We start from the raw sequence: 20,157 nt of genomic DNA, 5'->3' as shown, positions 1-20,157 counted from the left end.
GTTTAAATGTGTTTGACTATGTTCTCCTTTTGTCTGATTCAATGTCTTTATGATATATTTGTGGGTTTCTTTTTTTTACCTTTTTTAGTGTTCAATATTGAAAATGTTTTCTTCTAGTCTAGCACTTGGCATCTGAGCTGTTCTTTATGACAAAGAGATGATTAATTACTATTTCATTAAAATGTGATTAATTTTACCCACAACGCTTTATTTGAAAAATTCTTTCCTAAGTCTAAGTCACAAAGATAACATTTTGTTTTTTAACTCTTTTTTAAATATACATTACTTTATTACAAATTAAAATAACAGAAAAATTCAACATCCTAAAAAAATTACTGGTAGTATACATTCCTATGAAGTTTTGTTTTTGCTACCATAAGAAATTAAAGAGACCATTAAATATTTAAGAACATTCAATATCAAAAGCCCCTAAAAAAAAAAGCTACAAACTTCTTTTTTTTTACAGTAGTTTTTCTACAAAAACTCTCATCAGCTATAAAAACATCTGTACAGGTTTTTATACCGAAGCTAATGTTGAGCTGCACTTGAATTTCACATTCTTAGCAAAACAGTTGCCTGAGCACATAGCACTCCACACATTTTAGGGCAGCCATTTATTGTCCAGCCTCATCTACCTTCTCCTCCTCTTCACTATCTTCTTCCTCATCCTCCTCCTCCTAATCTTCTGGTTCATTCTTCTTCTTTGATCCTGTTGGCCTACCAGGCGCCTTCTTTCTGGCTTCACTTTTACCCTTAGCACAGTATGCAGCAATATACTTTTCATACTTCTCCTTTAGTTTGGCCGCCTTCTGCTTATAACCTGCTTGTTTATCTTTGGCAGGTTGTTCAGACCACATCTCACCCAGCTTCTTTGCGGTATCTCCAATGGACATGACCGGGTGTTCACTTTTGATCTTTGTGCAATGTTCAGAGCAAAATAGGAAGATGGAAGACAGTGGTCTTTTTGGAGCATTAGGATCTTTTTTCTTCCCTTTCTTATCCCTTTGGGAATAAGGGATAATTCTTCATCTCCCTGTCATAACGAGCTTTGTCTCTCTTGGCCAAATCTTCAAACTTCGACTTTTCCTTTGCAGACATGGTCTTCCATCTCTCAGAGCGCTTCTTGGAGAACTCGGCGAAGTTGGCCAAGGAGTTTAGGGTGCTTTTTCTTGTGCTCCTCCAAGCAGGTCTGCACGAAGAAGACAGCTGAGGACATCTTGCCACGTGGCTTCTTGGGGTCTCTTTTGCCCAAGATCACTACTTGCAAACTCTTTCCTCAAGGCCCACAGAAAGACTTCCTTCCCAAGCTCCAGCAAAAACTGGCTTTCCTTTAACTCTTACGAAGATGGGAGCTGGGCATAGTTACTTGTTCAGTCTCTCTGAAGTCTATATTTTTCTATAAAGTATTTCTCTTCATACCATCTATTAACAATTTTCTGTTTTCCAGTGAGTTATATAACAACTTTTATACAACTTAAATGCATGTATATTTGCATTATAATCATTGTCACAACCTTTAAAAACACTTTCCTTAGGTAGTTCATAGTCCTTCATATTGTTTTTTGCATTTTATGAATCCTGAAGCTCACTCAAGAACAGAGAGTAATACAGGTGAATACCAGCTTCTCTGTCATGACATAGTCAAGATCAGTGTTTGACACCTCTCCATATCTAGTTTAGACAGATAAGACACCAGAGTTATGTGAATCATACATGCACATATCTGAGGGTATGTGGATTTAGGTTCCCAGAAGTATAGACTGAGAGAAGAATTTGCTTACAGTCATTTAAAGAAAGCCATGATGAGAAAATTAAGAGAGTCAAGACAAAATAACTATCAAAAAGGAGCTAGCATTAGTGTCACTAACATTTACTTCCATAGGAAAAGCTCTGGGATTCAATTCACAGCACAGACTTTACAATTCTCAGATGTGATGGACTGTTGCTTAAAAATGATGTAATTGCCTAAGAGCTACATTCCTGGCATTATTCCACTTTCAATAAAAGATTTAAAAGTCAAGAGAAAGCTCCGGGGCAGAGTGAAACAGGCATTAGAAATGAGTGATCTTAAGTACACTGTTGGTGCTCAGAAGGCAAAGGCAATGGGAAGTGGGGGACCAGTGACTCCCCTCTAAAGCTGAGAAAGATTGCTACTGGGTAACTGTATTTAATAAAAAAATAAATTCAGCAGCTCCAGGAAGGCCTTCTCAAGCTTAACCAATAAATAGTCCAATATGAAATCCCCATAAAACCCTTACAGAAAAAAAGTATTATTCATGCTCCTCTTTTGCATATAAAAACGCAAAAGCATAGAGTGGCTGCAAAATTTCCCAAGAGTTTAGATCCCCAGTTTTGTTTCCACTGTTTTTTTTTTCCAGGAAGTTAGGACAGTTGATATAAATGTTTCATTATTTTTCTTGACTTCCAGTGGCATTTTTAAATCTATCAGAAAAAAAAAATCTGTCTTTGAAAAAAATATACTTATAACCACTAATAACAAAAATGTTTTGTTTTTAAAAGTAAGGGAAACAGTAAGTACAATATGAATTCCAAATGTTGGATTATTTTATGGTTGAAATGTAGGAACACAAACAGGAAACATTATCCAAGCAGGGAGTGAACCTCATATTTAATGTTCTCCCTTCTTATTTTCTCCTATTACCCGCAGTGAAAACAGTACTGCAAAGCTCTGACCTGACAGGATCTTCACCACACTGACCCGAAAATCTCTCATCTCACAACTTTGGTTGTCATTTAAAATTTAAATACTATGAGAACGCAACAGTGTTTGTGGGCTCTGTTTTCCCATTCCCTGTGCACTGTGTGGTGTGGCTTTGGATCCGTGGCAGCTTGTTTTCAAAGCAACTCGTGGCGAGTGGTTCTGGCTGTTCTCATCCTGTCCTCCTCCCCTTGGATTGACAGTGTGTTCTGAAATTCCCTATTAGGACCTATCACTTCCAAGGAATGAAAGAAGATATACACTACTCTTGTCCAGTAAAATCCCTTAAAATAGGACAGTCTAATTTTTTATGTTTGTTGCTGGAATTTTCTTTAGGCAAAGTAATGTTTGTTTTAACACTTCATATAGAATTACCTAGGTTCACATAGCCTGATGTACCCACCAACGCCCTTTAAACTTGCCTTCATTTGTGTCTTTATTTGCTCTGTAAAATTATATTTCATGAAACTGACTCTGTTTTAGAACACAGAATTTGGGGTAACCTAAATCCTGGGCATGGTCACTCAAATTTTGCACTCAAATAAAATACTATTTCTTCTTCCCTTTAAGGTCAGAGCTGTGGGTTTGTTTGCTCTTGTTTGTTTGTTTCTTCATTGGGAACAGGAACTCTTGAATATACTGCTGTGTCTTTGTTCACAGAATTGTTGGCACAGGGACACACAAAAAGCAAAGAAAAATCTCATTAAGATACACTAGAGAACACACACATCATAACAACATTTTTAACCTAGGAATACCTTTAAAATATATTGTGATATATAGAATTTATTCATATATATATGAATAAATATATATCACATATATAGATCATATACCTTATTCCTAAAAATAATAAATGTAAGCTAATATATTAAAATATTAAAAAATAAATATGATATATGGTTAATTCTATGGTTGATAAAATTACTTATTTCTTTAATAAAAATATTTACATATACACCTAGTCAAGTTATATATGTATCAAAACCTCAAATTAAAATAGTAACAAAATTGATAAGCAGCCTGAGCTAATTCATAAAATCAACACCTTACTATCATTTTTAAGTATGTCAATAAAAAAATAAAAAGATAATGTGAAAGTTTGTGTAATAGACAATACCAGAAAATAAATTACTCTGACTTTTCTAGGAGACACAGTCTTAGAACAAACTTTCGGTTGCACTAGCTCTTACTACGTTCCTGCCTGCTAATAGGTTTCTAAAAGAGTTGATGATACTTACTCAGAGGACTGGGGAAAGCTAAAACTGGACGATATGGCCTTCCCCAGGGAAGAGCCACCAAATTTGTTATCCAAATATCAAGTGGTGAGCCTTGAGATCATACACAAACAGGTATATACATACATTATTTTACACACATACCTATTATACAGACCAAGAGATTGCATTTACAGTTATGAAACACACAGATAACAATGACTACAATATACACATAACTACATGAATTTCAGGAAGAGCAAGTGGTTGAACGAAGGAATGGAAAGTAGGTAAATGATGTAATTATAATTTTAAAAATAATTTTTAAAACCCATAGCAAATTATTATTTTTTTTAATAAAAAGCTCGTAAGACTATTTAGAAAGATCCTTAGCTACAAGGTGACCACACATAGTTGAAGACTCTCACCCCTTTCCCATCCCACCAATTTGTTCTTCATCCTCTGCTGCATTTTCTTCCTTGGCCAATATGAGTTATGTTGGCTTAGGATGAGCAAACTGGCATTAATCCTACAAATGTAGAAAACGTAATTTCATCACTCAACTCACTGATTTAATATGCATATCCCTTCTCAGCACCCAATCCCTGATGAGATGAAAGCCCCATGAAACAGCTGGATTGAAGTCTGGAAACACTGAATGAGAGAAAACAGCATGTCTAGGTGCTATTCCTGACCCACAGTCATTGTTGGGTAATGTGTGAGAACTGTTTAAAGTGCATGAACGTTTGTCACACGCCCAGATAACTCTTCCATTTCCCCTGTTACTCACCTTCGGTATTTGTGTAAGAAATAGGGAACAGTGACAGTTTCAATAAAAACAACAGTGTTGTAGACTCAGGCTGACCTCCACACTCAAGAGTTGTCTTGTGATTGATTGTCTGTCTGAGGGAGAAATGGCAGATGCCTCATTACTTCACCAAACCTTATTACAACTAAGAAAAAGATTCTTTTTAAATCTAAAAACACACTATTCCACCTAAGTTATATATTATTTAACTCTAAAGAGAAAATTTATACAAAGCGAAAAGCATAAATTTATACAAAGCAAAAAACAGTAAAATGACAACCAATAATTTTAGAAGAATTGGTCAATTTTAAAGTTACTGGGATGTAGATGGCTCAGTAGATAAGACAGATTGTTTTGCATGCATGAGGACGTGACTTTGAATCCCCAGGATCCATGTAAAAAGATTAGCATGGTTGCAGTGCCTATAACCTCAGCAGTTGAAGATAAGGACAGGAAGATCTTGAGAACTGGCTCATCAAACAGTCTAGCTGATATGACAAGGCTCTGGTTCAGTAAAATACCCTGTTTCAAGGCCGTAATGTAAAATCTGGTAGAGGAAGACAGCTGAAGTCATGCTCTGGCCTCTCCACGTATCCATCCTCACCCACACACTCATTTACATCATACACACACACACACACACACGCACATGTCACCATACAGTAATCAGAAACTACTCACATGATAACTATCAACAGATCTTAAAACTGTAGATAGAAACTTGATAAGAAATGGAATATTTGCATAAACGTAAGTATCTCCTCATCAAAATCTGTCCTCACTTAAAAAAAAAAAAAAAGAAAGAAAATCTGCAACTTTGTAATGAAAGAGGTGACAGCTGTCAACGAGGTGGTCGAATTTATTATCACCAGTACTGGGAAAACTGTGGAAAAGTTATTTCTGATAAAAAAAAAAAATACAGTGAGAACAGCATGCTACTTCTGTGAGATCCCTGCTAGATATATGAGCACAATCCTGAACAAAAAGCATGAAAACCTAAGTTTGTAGCAAGGGAGGAGACAGTCTCAAAAATAAATAATAAAAATCTATTCTTTAATCTTCAAATGTACCAAGATCAAGACTGAGATGCCTTCCAACACTGTAGGAAAATAAAGGCATGTAATATCAAGTTGAATGTATCCTTCATAAAGGGGAGATCTGGCTACAGAGGACAATGGAGCAGGGATAACCCTGAATAACTCTAGGAAGAGACTCTAGTGACATATTCTTGTTCATTTCCTGACTTTGTGAATATGGGTTAGTTATGTAGTCTCTGTGTTTGAATGATGCACTGTAAAACTTCAGAAGTTTGAGGCCATCTAAAACAATTGCCCACGTGGCACGCCTGGGTTGGCTACCCAGAGGCTATTTAAGCTGTGGGCTGGCTTTCCCCAGGGTCCGAGGATTGTTCAAGGTTCCTGAATAAACTGCATTGAAAAAAAAACAAAAAACAAAAAAAACAATTCATAAAAAAACTGGCAAGAGTGAAGGAATTGTAAATTAAAAATTTGTAATTTTGCTGTCATTTAAAAACAAACAAAAAAGCTAAGCAATCATGGCCTATAACACCTAGTATGATATATCAGTTGGGAATTCTTACAGTCCACACTTAAAGATCACCATTTTGAATAAGTTTAGTTGCAAAGCCAGAATTATTCCAAATGCATTCTGTTTCTAGTGAAGATTTATTTCACTGTCCGTAATGGAGGTAAACAACTTACTTGAAAACAATCATGTCAGTCTCACAAGTGGTAAATGTTTGCACATCACACAATTTGGAGCAAATGCAAGTTTTTTTTCTTTTTCTTTTTTTCCTAAAAAGAATGGGACTTTTGTGGTTAAAAAAAAATCACTTTAGCTGGAATCATTCAAAGGGAAAATCCATGTTTTCATTTCCTCTTATTTTCAGTGTATTTGTAAGGTTTTAAATAAACCCGTTTTTAATACTCCAAACACACCACTGTGGTACACATAGAAGTATATACATTTTCATGAATCCATGACCTCAGTGACTGAACAAGATATTCCTTTGAAAACAGTAGCAGCCTTTGTTGGGACCCACTAGACCACTAATGTACTTCCATAGTTCAAACTTGAGATAGAACAGGTTCCCAGACCCATATGGTTTTACAAGCCAGTGCCATCTGTTTACCATTGGCCATTTCCTATGACCTACTTCCTACTACTTTTAAGAGATCCATCAAAGAACATCCATTTGGGCTTCTAAGATGCAAATATTGTAAATTGTTCCTTTTTGGCAAAATAGTTTGTTCTTCAAGTTCCATGTTTTAAAACCTGCACATCAAGGGCAGTAACAACATCCAAAACAGCAATATCTCTAAGAAACAAATAGAGCATGTTTACTTTATTGATCTTGCTAATAGGATCCATGCATTGATCTCTTCTGCTTTGCAAAGCTCTGGATTTTAATCATCACTGTGATTTTTTTTCTTTTAATAATCTTTATTTTAACCCCAAACAATATGGGCCTTTGAATAAAAGCCCCTGAATGAACTAAAAGCCCTTAAAATTTACAGAAATAAATGCGCCTTGGAGAAATGCTAAGTGTCATCATTGGTGAAAGGATATTTGAAGCATAAGGCTTCTCAGAAACCACATTCTTCAAAAACACTCTTGAGTCCATCTCACTGAAGAGCAGAGGTGCCTAGCAAGAAGGAAGGGGCCTGATTCCAGAGCTTGTAGGAACTGGGTCTAACAGTTCTGTTCTTTGTTCTAAGCACAACCAGACAGGTGATGCGACCTTTCAGTTCATCACCTCAGCAAGATGTGTGATAAGAGAGTGGGTTTAACTAGTCCGCTGGTATAACTGAAAATCTGACACAGTAGCGATTCTCATATGGTCTGCCTTTTGCATCCTCCTTTTCACAACTTTCATACTTTAAGTGACTGCGGCTTAATAGTCTCCTTCCAGAATAGAAGAGGGTCATAAGTTTAAAATGGATTTAGCTAGAAAGTATTGCTTGACTGTGGGAGTCACTGTAGCTTAGTCATAATTTGCTCGCTCCATAAATACCCGATGGGATCCCTAGAGTCCTTGGGTAGAAGGGGGATCTAGGTGTTCTAGTGTGCAGTAACCCCAATGCTGTGGCAGACAGTTGGATCCCTGTGGCTCATTTAACAGCTCTCTCTGTGACACAGATCTCTCTGTGGTAACTTCCAAGCTAACGATAGATCAATGTGGATAGCTCCTAAGGAAAAACAGCAGGCATGTGATCTGTAGTGTATAGCTATAAATGTCAAAACAGATGCTAAGCTTAGTAATCTAGGGTTGGATTCTTCTAAATGATGAAAAACACTACATATCAAAAGGTTGTCAGGCTTTCCTAGCAAGTTATTTCTTAAAGATTCTGGGCTCATTAAAATCAGGTGGTGGCATTTCTGTGAAGAGAATTTTCATGATAATCAGTGACAAAATCATTTAACTATGTTTTCTGTGCCAGCCTTGTTCTGTGAACCTCATTTAACCACAAAATAACCTATTAGGTGTTATTGTCTTCATTGCTAATAAAAGGAAAGCCTTTGTAACATAGAACACCTTTGCTACTGCATATCACCAAGTTAAAGCCAATATCCAAATGCAGACACTGGACTCCAAAACCTTTCCATTTAAAGGGTCATCATGCAAGTTCTGTGGGTCCTGTTCCTGCTCAGGCATGGTGGCCTCAGAAGAAATAGTACCTGCTTGGAACCGAGTAGCAAAGCTGCCAACCTGCCATGGTGCCACAGTCATTTAAGCTTCCAAACAGCTCAGACAAAGGTGTCTGTCATCTTTGTATCTGAAAAATACTCAAATGAGAAGAACATGGCAACAGTGCTATTGTATGCATAAAATGATAGTAATAAATAAAAATAATCGGGATGGAGAGATGGCTCAGTGGTTAAGAACACTCACTGTTCTTCCAAAGGTCCTGAGTTCAATTCCCAGCAACCACATGGTGGCTCATCTCCACCTATAGTAAGATCTGGTGTGCAGGCAGAATGTTGTATAAATAATAAATAAATCTTTAAAAAAAATAAAAGAAGTCTGTTAAACTATGATTTAAAAAAATAAAAATCATCCTTTAAATATTTCAAGGACATTTCTTTTTTGGGTTAACTGTTTAGCATTGCAGAGAAGAAAGCCATTGGTAGGAAATTGCTTGCATCTGTTTTTTTCCTTTGTTACATGTTGCTTGTAACTGAGGCGTTTCTGCTATTTTCTAGGGAACTGAGTGACATTTTCATTCACTAGAGAGAAACTCTTAGCAGGACTTCTATCACTAGTGCTGGATAGATAATTTAGGAAGGAATGTAGATAAGCTCTCTTCCAGATCCATCCTTGACAAAGAGCAGAATAAAAACCATAGAGATCAGATGGGTTTTTCTCCATGAGATGACACTTGTAATTCCACAATTTGTAGAAAGCTTGACTTCCCTAAGTATGAAAGAAAACCATTGTCATTAAGTAGGTTAAGATTCTGGGGTCTTGAATCTCTTTATTGGAAGAGTAAGTAGGTTTTGGCATGGCCTTGGCAAGAATAAATTTGTCAAAGGCCTTGGGAGAGCTGCCAAAACTTAACCTGAGCCTGGTTTGAGGGTGAGGCAGTGCACAGACCATGATGAGGCCAAGTCTAATGGTCTATTGCCAGGGGTGGATAAAAGATGACTCTTTTGGTTATTTACAATACCAAAAATGTGTGGATTAGTGAGAATTAAAATGTACTTATTCCTGTGTGTTTGTTGACAATCCATAGACTCTAGTGCTATTGTTTGGGTGTGACTGAGGTCTCTGACTTCCATTTGTGCCCTCTTTGGCATAGAAATGACATGGTTGATGTTGAAAGCTGTGGCTTGGTGTCAGTGGCACCTTAGTCCAAGTGATTCTTGGCCCAGAGTGATGTATCCTGGACAATTTAGTTAATCCCTTTCATGTGTTCAGAGGCTAGGAGTGTTTGAGCAATGTTTAAAAAGCTAATAATATTTTCTCTTGAATTAGTCTTAGTTGGGTTCCAGTGAATGAATCCAGGCATAACTGAAGCTTGTAAGAGAATCTAAAAGAAACATATTCCAATATTCCAAATAACAGAACTTTTAGGGTCCTGATATGAGCAACACATAGGTTTCTAGATAACTCTGCTATTACTACTGGTAGCAGTGTTGACAGCCTGACCTGTTTTTAACTAATGTTTGACTGAAGAGTCATTATTACCTACATATGATGGCTACTGGATTCCTGGACCCAGTGCTAAAATTCTCATGATGTTTTTTTTTTGTTTTTTTTTTTTTTTTTTCACTACAGCTAATCCTTTATAGAGTTTCAGTTGGCCACTCAAACATAGCAGACTGAGGGAAAAAAAAAAAGAAGTCCACAGGTAGATTGATAAAGCTCACACAATCATAAGGCAGCTATACTTCCTAAAGAATTGTGTCTAGTATTATAAACATGTGTGGACTTTTATTTTGAAAGTGTAAAAGAAACAACAAAAAAACAACTACAAACATTTTTCAAGGTTTACACCTATTCAAATATCACACAAAGAATCTCTGCCATTGGCTGAGCACTATCAGTGGCTGATGAAGAGGTAACGAGGATCTAATCACTGGGTAGAGCCTTCTTGTTGACATACCATAGGTGTAGCCTCCACGCCATGTCTAGAAAACACTGTCTAGCAACAGACATCTTGGTACTCTGTCTCTTTTTTTTTTTTCTTTTTTTATAATTTTTATTTTTTATATTAATTACAGGTTATTTACTTTGTATCCCAGCTGTACCCCTCCTTATTCCCTCCCAATTCCACCCTCATCTCCTCCCTCCTGCCCCTCTTTATGTCCTCCTCCCCTTCAGGACTGGCTGCAACATCCTCCTCTGTGGCCTAGCAAGGCTGCTCCTCCTTCGGCAGGGTCAGGGGGAGTCAAAGAGCCCTCCACTGAGTTCATGTCAAAGACAATCTCTGTTTCCCTTATTAGGGAAACCCACTTGGATGCTGAGCTGCCATGGGCTATGTCTGAGCAGGAGTTCTAGGTTATATCCATGCATCATCCTTGGTTGGAGAATCAGTCTCAGAAAAGATCCCTGTACCCAGATATATTTGCTCCTTATAAAGCTCCAGTGCTTTCCAGGTCTTACTAACTCCCCCTTCTTTCATATGATTCCCTGCACTTTGCCCAAGGTTTGGTTATGAGTCTTAGCATATGCTTTGATACACTGCTAAGTAGAGTCTTTCAAAGGCCCTCTATGGTAGGTTCCTGTCCTGTTTCTTGTTTTCTCCGACTTCCAATGTCCATACCATTTGCCTTCCTGAGTGAAGACTGATCATCTTACCCCGGATGCTCCTTCTTGTTTAGCTTCTTTAGGTGTACAGATTTTAGTATGTTTATCCCATATTATATGTCTAATATCCACTTATAAGTGAGTATATGCCCAGTGTGTCTTTCTGCTTCTGGGATACCTCACTCAGGATGATTTTTTTTTTCTAAATCCCACAATTTGCTTGCAAATTTCATGATTTCCTTGCTTTTTAATTGCTGAGTAGTATTCCATTGTGTAAAAGTACCACAATTTCTGTATCCATTCCTTCATTGAGGGACATCTGCGTTGTTTTCAGCTTCTGGCTATTACGAATAAAGCTGCTACAAACATGGTTGAACAAATGTCCTTGTTATGTACTTGAGCATATTTTAGATATATGCCGAGGAATAGTATAGCTGGATTATGAGGTAACATTATTCCTAGTTGTTTGAAAAAGCACCAGATTGCTTTCTAACGTGGTTGTACATGTTTACATTCCCACCAGCAATGGAGGAGGGCTCCCATTTCTCCACATCCTTTCCAGCATGTGTTGTCACTTGAGATTTTGTTCTTGGCCATTCTGATGGGTATAAATGATCTCAGGGTCGTTTTGATTTGCATCTCCCTGTTGGCTAGGAAGTTGAGCATTTCTTTAAGTGTTTCTTTGCCATTCTGTATTCCTTTACAGAGAATTCTCTATTGGCTCTATACCCCATTTTTTAATTGGATTGCTTGATCCAACCTTTAATAGTTGACTAGTTTTATAGTATCAGGTATGGAGTATCTCCAATGAAGTGGGAGTTAAGTTTAATTATACAGCACCTGGTTACCCCTAAGTGAAAAATGCCACTAATGCACCACTGGGGACACCTTGCTGGATTGGTAATTATTGGAGCTCGTAGCCCTTCAAGCTGGGTAAGATTATCAATCGCTTTTCTTCTGTGGCAGTTTACACTGTTTCTTCCAGTATTATGAGAGCTAGTTCTCAGGTGGGAGGACTTCTAGGTAAATTCCAGCTTTATTCTTCCCAGTCCAGTATCTTAAATATGAAGTTTTATCTGCTATAGGTCATACTTATACTCAGGTTCCAGAAAGCGGCAAACTGCAATGACAAAAATATGTGTATACATGCAATTTTTTTTTTTAATTCTCATGACCAGTACTCTAAAGGAAGTTTTCAAGGCCTGTCAATGAAGTTCTATTAAACAGTCTATGGCTGTAGAAAGAAGCATTATCAACCCACATGGGGTAACACTATTCAAACCCAATGGTACCCACGTGCACGCCTGCATTTGCCCATTTTGTGCCCTTGTACTTTCCTCCCACAAGTAAAGCTAGTCCACCAGCGCACATGCTGAGGCCACAAAACCTCTCTCAGCTTCCAGAAGGACTCTCCAGATGCCAGAGAGAGACAGTATCAGTTTGAACTGCAGAATCTAAAAACAAACAGGAAAGGTTTCAGATAAGCCAATGGCCAGGGGTAGGCAAAAGAACACATCCAACATAAATCAGGAAATCATGTCTTCATGAGTGACCCCCAAAATTGATGGATATTCCAATTCATCGGAAGCACAGGAAAATGACTTTAAAGCTATGCTTGCCCAATTATTTGAGGCTCATAAATAGGAAACAAGCAATTCTCTCAGAGCAATAGCCATGCAAATTCAGACAGTTAAAGAGGAAATGAACAAATCTATAAAAGATTTGGTCAGTCAATTGGAGCTAAAGAAAGAGGAAATGGATAAAATTCTTAAAGAAACGCATGCAAACATAGCCAAACAAATAGAGGCACAAGTAGAGATACAATTAGTGGCATATAGAGAGGAAATGAACAAAAAAATAGAGGCCATCACAGAGAGACAGGAATCCACATTCAAACAGATGAAGGAAATGGTGCAAGGTATGAAAACAGAATTAGAAGCAATAAAGAAAACACAAACTGAGAAAACCCTTGAGCTGGAGAACTTGGAGAAAATATCAGGAACCACAAAAGTAAACATCACCAACAGAATACAAGAGATGGAAGAGAGAATCTCTGGAGCTGAAGACACACTTGCAGAAACTGATACTTCTCTCAAAGAAAAAGTAAAATCAGAAAAGTCCCAAACACAAAATATCCAAGAAATCAAGGATGCCATGAAAAGCCAAAATCTAAGAATAATAGGAATTGAAGAAAAAGAAGACTCCAGGCTCCAAGGTCCAGAAAATACTTTCAAGAAAATCATAGAAGAAAATTTGCCCAACTTAAAGAAAGAGATGTCCATAAATATACAAAAGGCCTACAGAACACCAAATAGACTAGACCAGAAAAGAAACACATCATGTCACAATCTAGTCAAAACACTAAATCTACAGAACAAAGAAAAGATATTAAAAGCAGCAAGGGAAAAAGGCCAAGTAACATATGAAGGTAGACCTATGAGAATCACACCACACTTCTCATCAGAATCTATGAAAGCCAGAAGGGCCTGGGCAGGTGTCATGCAGACTCTAAGAGACCACAAATGTCAACCCAGACTACTATACCCTTCAAAGCTTTCAATCGACATAGATGGAGATAACAAAATATTCCCTGACAAAACTAAATTTTTGCAATATCTACACAGCAAACCAGCCCTACAGAAGATACTAGAAGAAAAACTCCAATCCAATGAAAACAACTTCACCAAAGAAAACATGGCATACAGATAATATCCCAACAAAAATTAAAAGAAAACAAACAATGAAACACAGTAAGACCACCAACTCCAATACAAAAGGAACTAACATTCATTGGTCACTATTATCTATCAAAATGGACTCAACTGTCCAATAAAAAGACACAGACTAACAGAATGGGTGCGGAAACAGGATCCAACATTCTGCTGCATCCAAGAAACGCAACTCTGCAACTAAAATAAACACTACCTCAGAGTAAAGGGCTGGAAAAATGTCTATCAAGCAAACAGACCCAGAAAACAAGCTGGGGTAGCTATCCTAATATCTAATAAAATAAACTTTCAACCAAAATTAATAAAAAAAAAAGATGAGGAGGGACACTACGTACTCATCAAAGGAACATTCCACCAAGAGGACATCACAATTCCGAACATCTATGCCCCAAATACAAGAGCACCTACATTCATAAATGAAACATTACTAAAACTTAAATCACACATTGATCCCAACACCTTAATAGGGGGAGACTTCAACAATGCACTTTCACCAAGGGACAGATCATCTAGACAGAAGCCTAATAAGGAAATAAAGGAACTTACAGAGGTCCTAAATCAAATGGACCTAATAGATGTCGACAGAACTTTCCACCCAAACTCAAAAGAGTATACCTTCTTTTCAGCACCTCATGGAACCTTCTCCAAAACAGACCATATAGTTGGTCACAAAGCAAGCCTCAACAGATACAAGAAGGTTGAAATAATCCCCTGTAATCTATCTGACCACCATGGACTAAAGCTGGACCTCAACAAAAAGGAATTAGAAAAAATCCTACAAGCACAAGGAAACCGAACAACTTGCTGCTCAATGATAGCTGGGTTAAGGAAGAAATAAAGAAAGAAAGTAAAGACTTCCTTGAATTCAATGAAAATGAAAGTACAACATACCCTAATTTATGGGACACAATGAAAGAAGTGCTCAGAGAAAAATTCATAGCACTAAGTGCCTTCAAGAAGAAATTTGTGACATCTCGTACAAGCAACTTAATGGCCCAACTGAAAGCCCTAGAGAAAAAAGGAAGCAAATACACCCAAGAGGAGCGGAAAGCTGGAAATATTCAAATTCAGGGCCTGTGGTATCTCAGTAACCAATTGGTTTCCCATAGTAAGGGGGACAGGGACTATTTCTGACAGGAACTCAATGGCAGGCTCTTTGACCTCCCCACCCCCCAAGGGAGGAGCAGTCCTGCTAGGTCACAGAAAAGGACTTTGCAGACAGTCCTGAAGATACCTGATAAGCTAGGGTCAGATGAAAGGAGAGGAGGTTCTCCTCAATCAGTGGACTTGGAAAGGGGCAGGGTGTAGATGAGGGAGGGAGAGTGGGATTGGGAGGGAATGAGGAAGTGGAATACAGCTGGAATACAGAATTAATAAAATGTAACTAATAATAAAAAATATATATAATTAAATTAAAAAAAGATTTAGAAATATCTATTCATGGACCCAGAATGGTCCCCTAATATCTCAGTCTGTATTGGAGGCAGAGAATGCTGAAGACCAAAACTCATCTGAGAGGAGACCTGTTGATTATGATGACAGTGACAGTAGTTTAATAATATGGGGGGGGGCATCAGGTGAAACGCACTTAAAATATTAATTAAATTAAATGGTAATGAGACATATTTAAATATAAGAAAAAATGTTCAAATCTAATATAAGTGTAAGAAGGTCTTTAAACATGGAGATTAAAGTTGAAGAAGAAAATTTTGGTGTATGCTTTTAAAAATGAAAAGAATCCTGATGAGTCTTTCTTGAGGACTTGTGTTATTTTAACTTCTGGAAAAAGTTTCTTATTAAGAGTGGAAAAAAACGAGAATTCTTTTTGCGACTATGATTATGAACAAAATGTGAAAAGCTCATTCCTCATTGATTTCTAACTTTTGCATGTGTTACTTGTTAGTTTTCTTAACTAACTTAATTTTTTGATGAATTAGTCAACAGAGGACATTTATTTCAGATAAAAGTAATGCAAGAAATGAAAAATGTATTGCAATTGTTTCCCAAAGTGTTGCTCTATCAGAATCAAAATTAATTCAATACTTCATCTAAATACAAGAGGTGAAATATTTCCAAAGACACCAAGAGATAAATAAGGAATAGCATGCAGATATTGGGGATATACATAATGATTAACCTATTTTCATGAGTTATGTATAAATACATAAGGAACATATGGTCTATATTTCCCTGGCAATACACTCTAGCTTAAAAATTAAAAAGAAAAAAAAATAACCACCTTGGCAAAAATCTAACAATAGTTTGCCAAACCTCAACAGTTGGAAAAATAGCTTGAAACATTTGAGGAACCCAAACATGGATGAGTTTGTCCTAGTTAGAAGGCCTTTTACGGTCAGATGAATGTGGGTAATAGTGGAGGAGGCAGGGTGGAGAAACAAATCATGAATAACACATGGCTTGGCATCATTCCAGGCAATTTAACAGAAACTCAAATTAAAATATTCCACAGTATGTACCTGACTCAAGTTTTCACACCAAACAAAGTCAACAATTCCCTTGGTAGTTGACCCAATTTGAAAAAATTTAACAAGTTTGCCTCTCCATATTGTCTGGCACTCTACTCTGTTAAACATAAATGCTGGACATAAAAAGATTTCAAGAAATTCAAAAAAAAGGAGGTGGGCAGGTATAGAGAAGATCACATGACTAGAAGCTCTTCATGGAAGGAGAGATTAAGAGGATTCTGGGTATATCAGAAGTGAAATTTTATGTTAAAATTAAGTATTGTACCCACAGAGAAGAAAATGTTAGTAGGGTTTAGGTACTGAGTAAATCTGGATTAAGAACTCTTGCTACTTGCATGTTTGCAAAGATGAGACACAAAAGAAGGAAGCGCTATGACTGGGAATAGTAACAAAGAAAATGCTGAAGAAACTGAGCATAAGACTGAGACTCTTGAGAAATCCTAAAGACGGTAATAATTAATCAGTCAGGAACTTTTGACTCTGATATCTTTTTTTTTTTTTTTTTTTTTTTTAATGCAGTTTATTCAGGAACCTTGAACAATCATCTGACCCTGGGGAAAGCCAGCCCACAGCTTAAATAGCCTCTGGGTAGCCAACCCAGGCGTGCCACGTGGGCAATGCAGATAGGTCCACATACATGGAAGCAAGCCAGATCCTCGGCCTTAGCCAAATGTGGAGTTGTTCGTGACAGAGAGCACTCACCATCGGGAAGGTGGAAGGCGGAAACCAGCTCCATCTTTAAGGCACGGCATTACACAGATCTCTGCAGTTCCCCCTTTTTGTTTTAGACGCATCAGGCAAGAGTAGAGGTCTGATCTCTGATATTAGAAATAAATTGGGACTTTGTACTGATGTTCATTAAGTGTCATCCACCCAAAGAGCATCAGACCCATCCGATACCTTTTTCTCAGGGGAATCAACCCGCATGCAATCAGACATGCTCTTCTCTGGGTCGAAAGCGGCTGACCCTGAGTGCAGTGCTTAGCCTCGCATCCTGAGCATAACATTTTAGCTGCCGCCATGAATCATCTGAAGGAATGGGCGGGCATGGGAGCGTTAGCAAGCCTTCTGGTGTTGGTCTCCTTGGTTTGCCTGTGGTATATATGCAAGATTAGAGTCTCACAACAGCGTAATGCAGCCATGACCATTCAGGCCTTTACAGCCATTGAAGCAGGACGGTCTCCCCAAGCATGGTTGGCTACCATAAAAAAGCTAAAATGTTACGCTCAGGACTCTGATATCTTTGAGATGAATTTAAAATCAAGCACAGATAGATAGATAGATAGATGGATAGATAGATAGATAGATAGATAGATAGATAGATAGATAGATAGGTAGGTAGATAGATAGGTAGATAGATAGATAGATGATTGATAAATATTATTTTCAATATTTTATTAAAGTGATAATGCAAGTAAATACCTTTAGGTAAAATTGAAGCCTTAAGTTGGTTAAAAATAACAAAAAAAATTACATGTTTAGTATACTTCAATATCTAGGTCTACTGAATTATATTATAGAAACATGAACAAAACAGAAGATGGGCAATACCTCTGAGTACATGTATTTTATAATTTATGAAAATGTGAAAACTAAAATATAATGAAGTGTTACTTCAATTTTTCAAAGCAGTTACAAGTATGTAATGGTGGTTTCAATTTTGTGGAACAAATATGAGCAAAACTAAATAATTCTTTACAATCTATATGCTTTTAAAATATGGTCACCCCTCAGGAAAATTTAGAATATAATCTGTTTGAATTACTGGGGTTTCTCTAGAAGAAACTTTGTACAGGAACTGGCTATCACTGGATAATTTCTCAAGTTTGTAATTCTTAGAGTAATTAGAAAAAGAGTAATGGGCATGGGATAGTAACTAGTAAAATATTGCAACTGTTTTCAAATAAGTAATAATGACATAATTTAAATTTTGTTTTAATTTTTTTAATTACACTTTATTCACTTTGTATACCCCCTGTAGCTCCCTTCTTTCTCCTCTTCCAAACCCTCCCTCCCTCCCCCTCTCCACACATGCTCCTCCCCAAGTCCACTGATAGAGGAGGTCTTCCTACTCTTCCTTCTGATCTCAGTCTATTAGGTCTCATCAGGAGTGGCTGCATTGTCTTCCTTTGTGACCTGGTAAGGCTGCTCCCCCCTTTAGGAGGAGGCCAATCAGTTCATGTCAGAGACAGTCCCTATTCCCATTACTATGGAACCCACTTGGACACTGAATTTTTAAATGAGCATAATGATGCATTTATTTGAAAAAAAAATAGGTACTTAACATTGGATAGATATCACCACTTTGTCTTCTTAATTACCACTTTCTAGTCTAATGCTCATGGCAACATGACCATCAGCCAAGGTCAGGAAAGAGCAAAGTGCAGAATGCATTTTCAGAAAGAACATAGCCACAGGGATGAGAAAGTTCATGATTCACCATATAACAAACTAGCCATGTCATCACATTTGTGCTTCCTGACAGCTTGTGTTATTGATATTGGACTTACTGTAGAGGTGTCACAATTGCATGAACCAGTTCTTGGTAGAAAATCAATAGATTGATCCAGTTCATTCTGTATTTCTAATAGAAAGTCACTCTAGAATTTCCCATCTGGGCTCTTAAATTCTATATGTTTTCCTAAGTGCTCTTGTAAGACATACACTAAATGAAAAGAGTCAGATGGCTCTGCTAAAAGATGACAAATTCTAGAGTCCAGGAGAAGTTGAAGAGACCAGAGACGCCCTTTGACAGCCACCTGAAGAAGGATGGCACACTGATGACTTCATCTTGACTTTGACATTTTATTAAACAGCTGATCTTCCCAACTAAAGATCAAATGTTTGTTACTTTATACCACTAAGCTTGTGGTAACATGTTAATGGAGACCTATGAAGAAAATCTGGGTTTTCTGGGTTGGTTTTTTGTTTGTTTGTTTTTGTTTTGTTTTGTTTTCATTTTTTATTTTTGTTTTTTCCTCAGAGATCACCACAGTCCCATTAGGTCTATAAGTGCATTAAAAGTAAACAATTTCATGCAGTTTGTGTGTTTGCAAAAGTATTGGCTTTCTTTTTGAGGTAGTGGGTACTTGACAAGATATCTTTGTCTGTTCTTCGGTATTAAATACATCTTCACAAGATGCCATTTTTTCAGATAAAAAAAAAAAAACCATTATTGAAATACCAAAAACAGAAAGGGAGAAAGTAAAGAATTGAAAAGGGAGTGAGAGGTGCTGATAAACTTGAACATAATCCTATATAATTGGGTAAATGGGGATGGTAGGCTGATAATGGAGGGTAGGGTATAATCTGCGGTCCTGATGTTGGCTTTTTGCCTGGCAATAAAGATTTTGAACTTAATACTATGAGAATTAGGAACATTACAGAATTCAAAGGCAGTTAAAAGAAGATCACAAAATATTATTTTATTGGTAGGGTAGAGCTGGCCCTGTTTGTGGGCGTTTCAGGGGAGCCGGCCCTGAGGGCAGGAGTACAGAAGAGCTGCCCTTGCACTTGTCTGCTATGCTTGCCACGAATGAGGAGGAGATGCCAACCTCTTGCCCTAGCCACCTGTAGCGAGTTGGAGAGCTGGACCTCTGGTCATGAGAGCTGGCCTTGCCCCTCACTTGCTGCAGCAGTTGGGAAAGAGCCCTACACCTTGCCTTGGGAGTCCAACAGAGCTGGCCCTGGTTTCAGGGGTCATGGAGAGCTGGTCTGGCCCCTTACCCACTGCTGCAGCACTCAGGAGTGAAAGCCCTGTACCTTGCCTGGGCAGTAAAATAGAGCTGGCTCACTAGCATGGGTGCAGGTGAACTGGCCTGGCAGACAACAGAGGGCATAGATATGTCTCGATGGGTAGCACTGGATGAGCTAGCCTGGGCAGTAGCACTGGATGAAGAGCTCACCTTGATGGTATGAGTGTGGGAG

At 37.7% G+C, this 20,157-nt stretch overlaps 1 pseudogene; it reads right to left on the bottom strand.

The window, feature by feature from the left end:
- Window positions 1–614: 614 nt before the first annotated feature.
- Window positions 615–18,663, bottom strand: LOC110561413 (high mobility group protein B2-like; annotated as a pseudogene).
- Between the last annotated feature and the right edge of the window lie 1,494 nt (window positions 18,664–20,157).

This window comes from Meriones unguiculatus, chromosome 17 (genome assembly GCF_030254825.1).
Source record: "Meriones unguiculatus strain TT.TT164.6M chromosome 17, Bangor_MerUng_6.1, whole genome shotgun sequence".
NCBI lineage: Eukaryota > Metazoa > Chordata > Mammalia > Rodentia > Muridae > Meriones > Meriones unguiculatus.
This window is presented reverse-complemented; position numbering and strand designations above follow the sequence as displayed.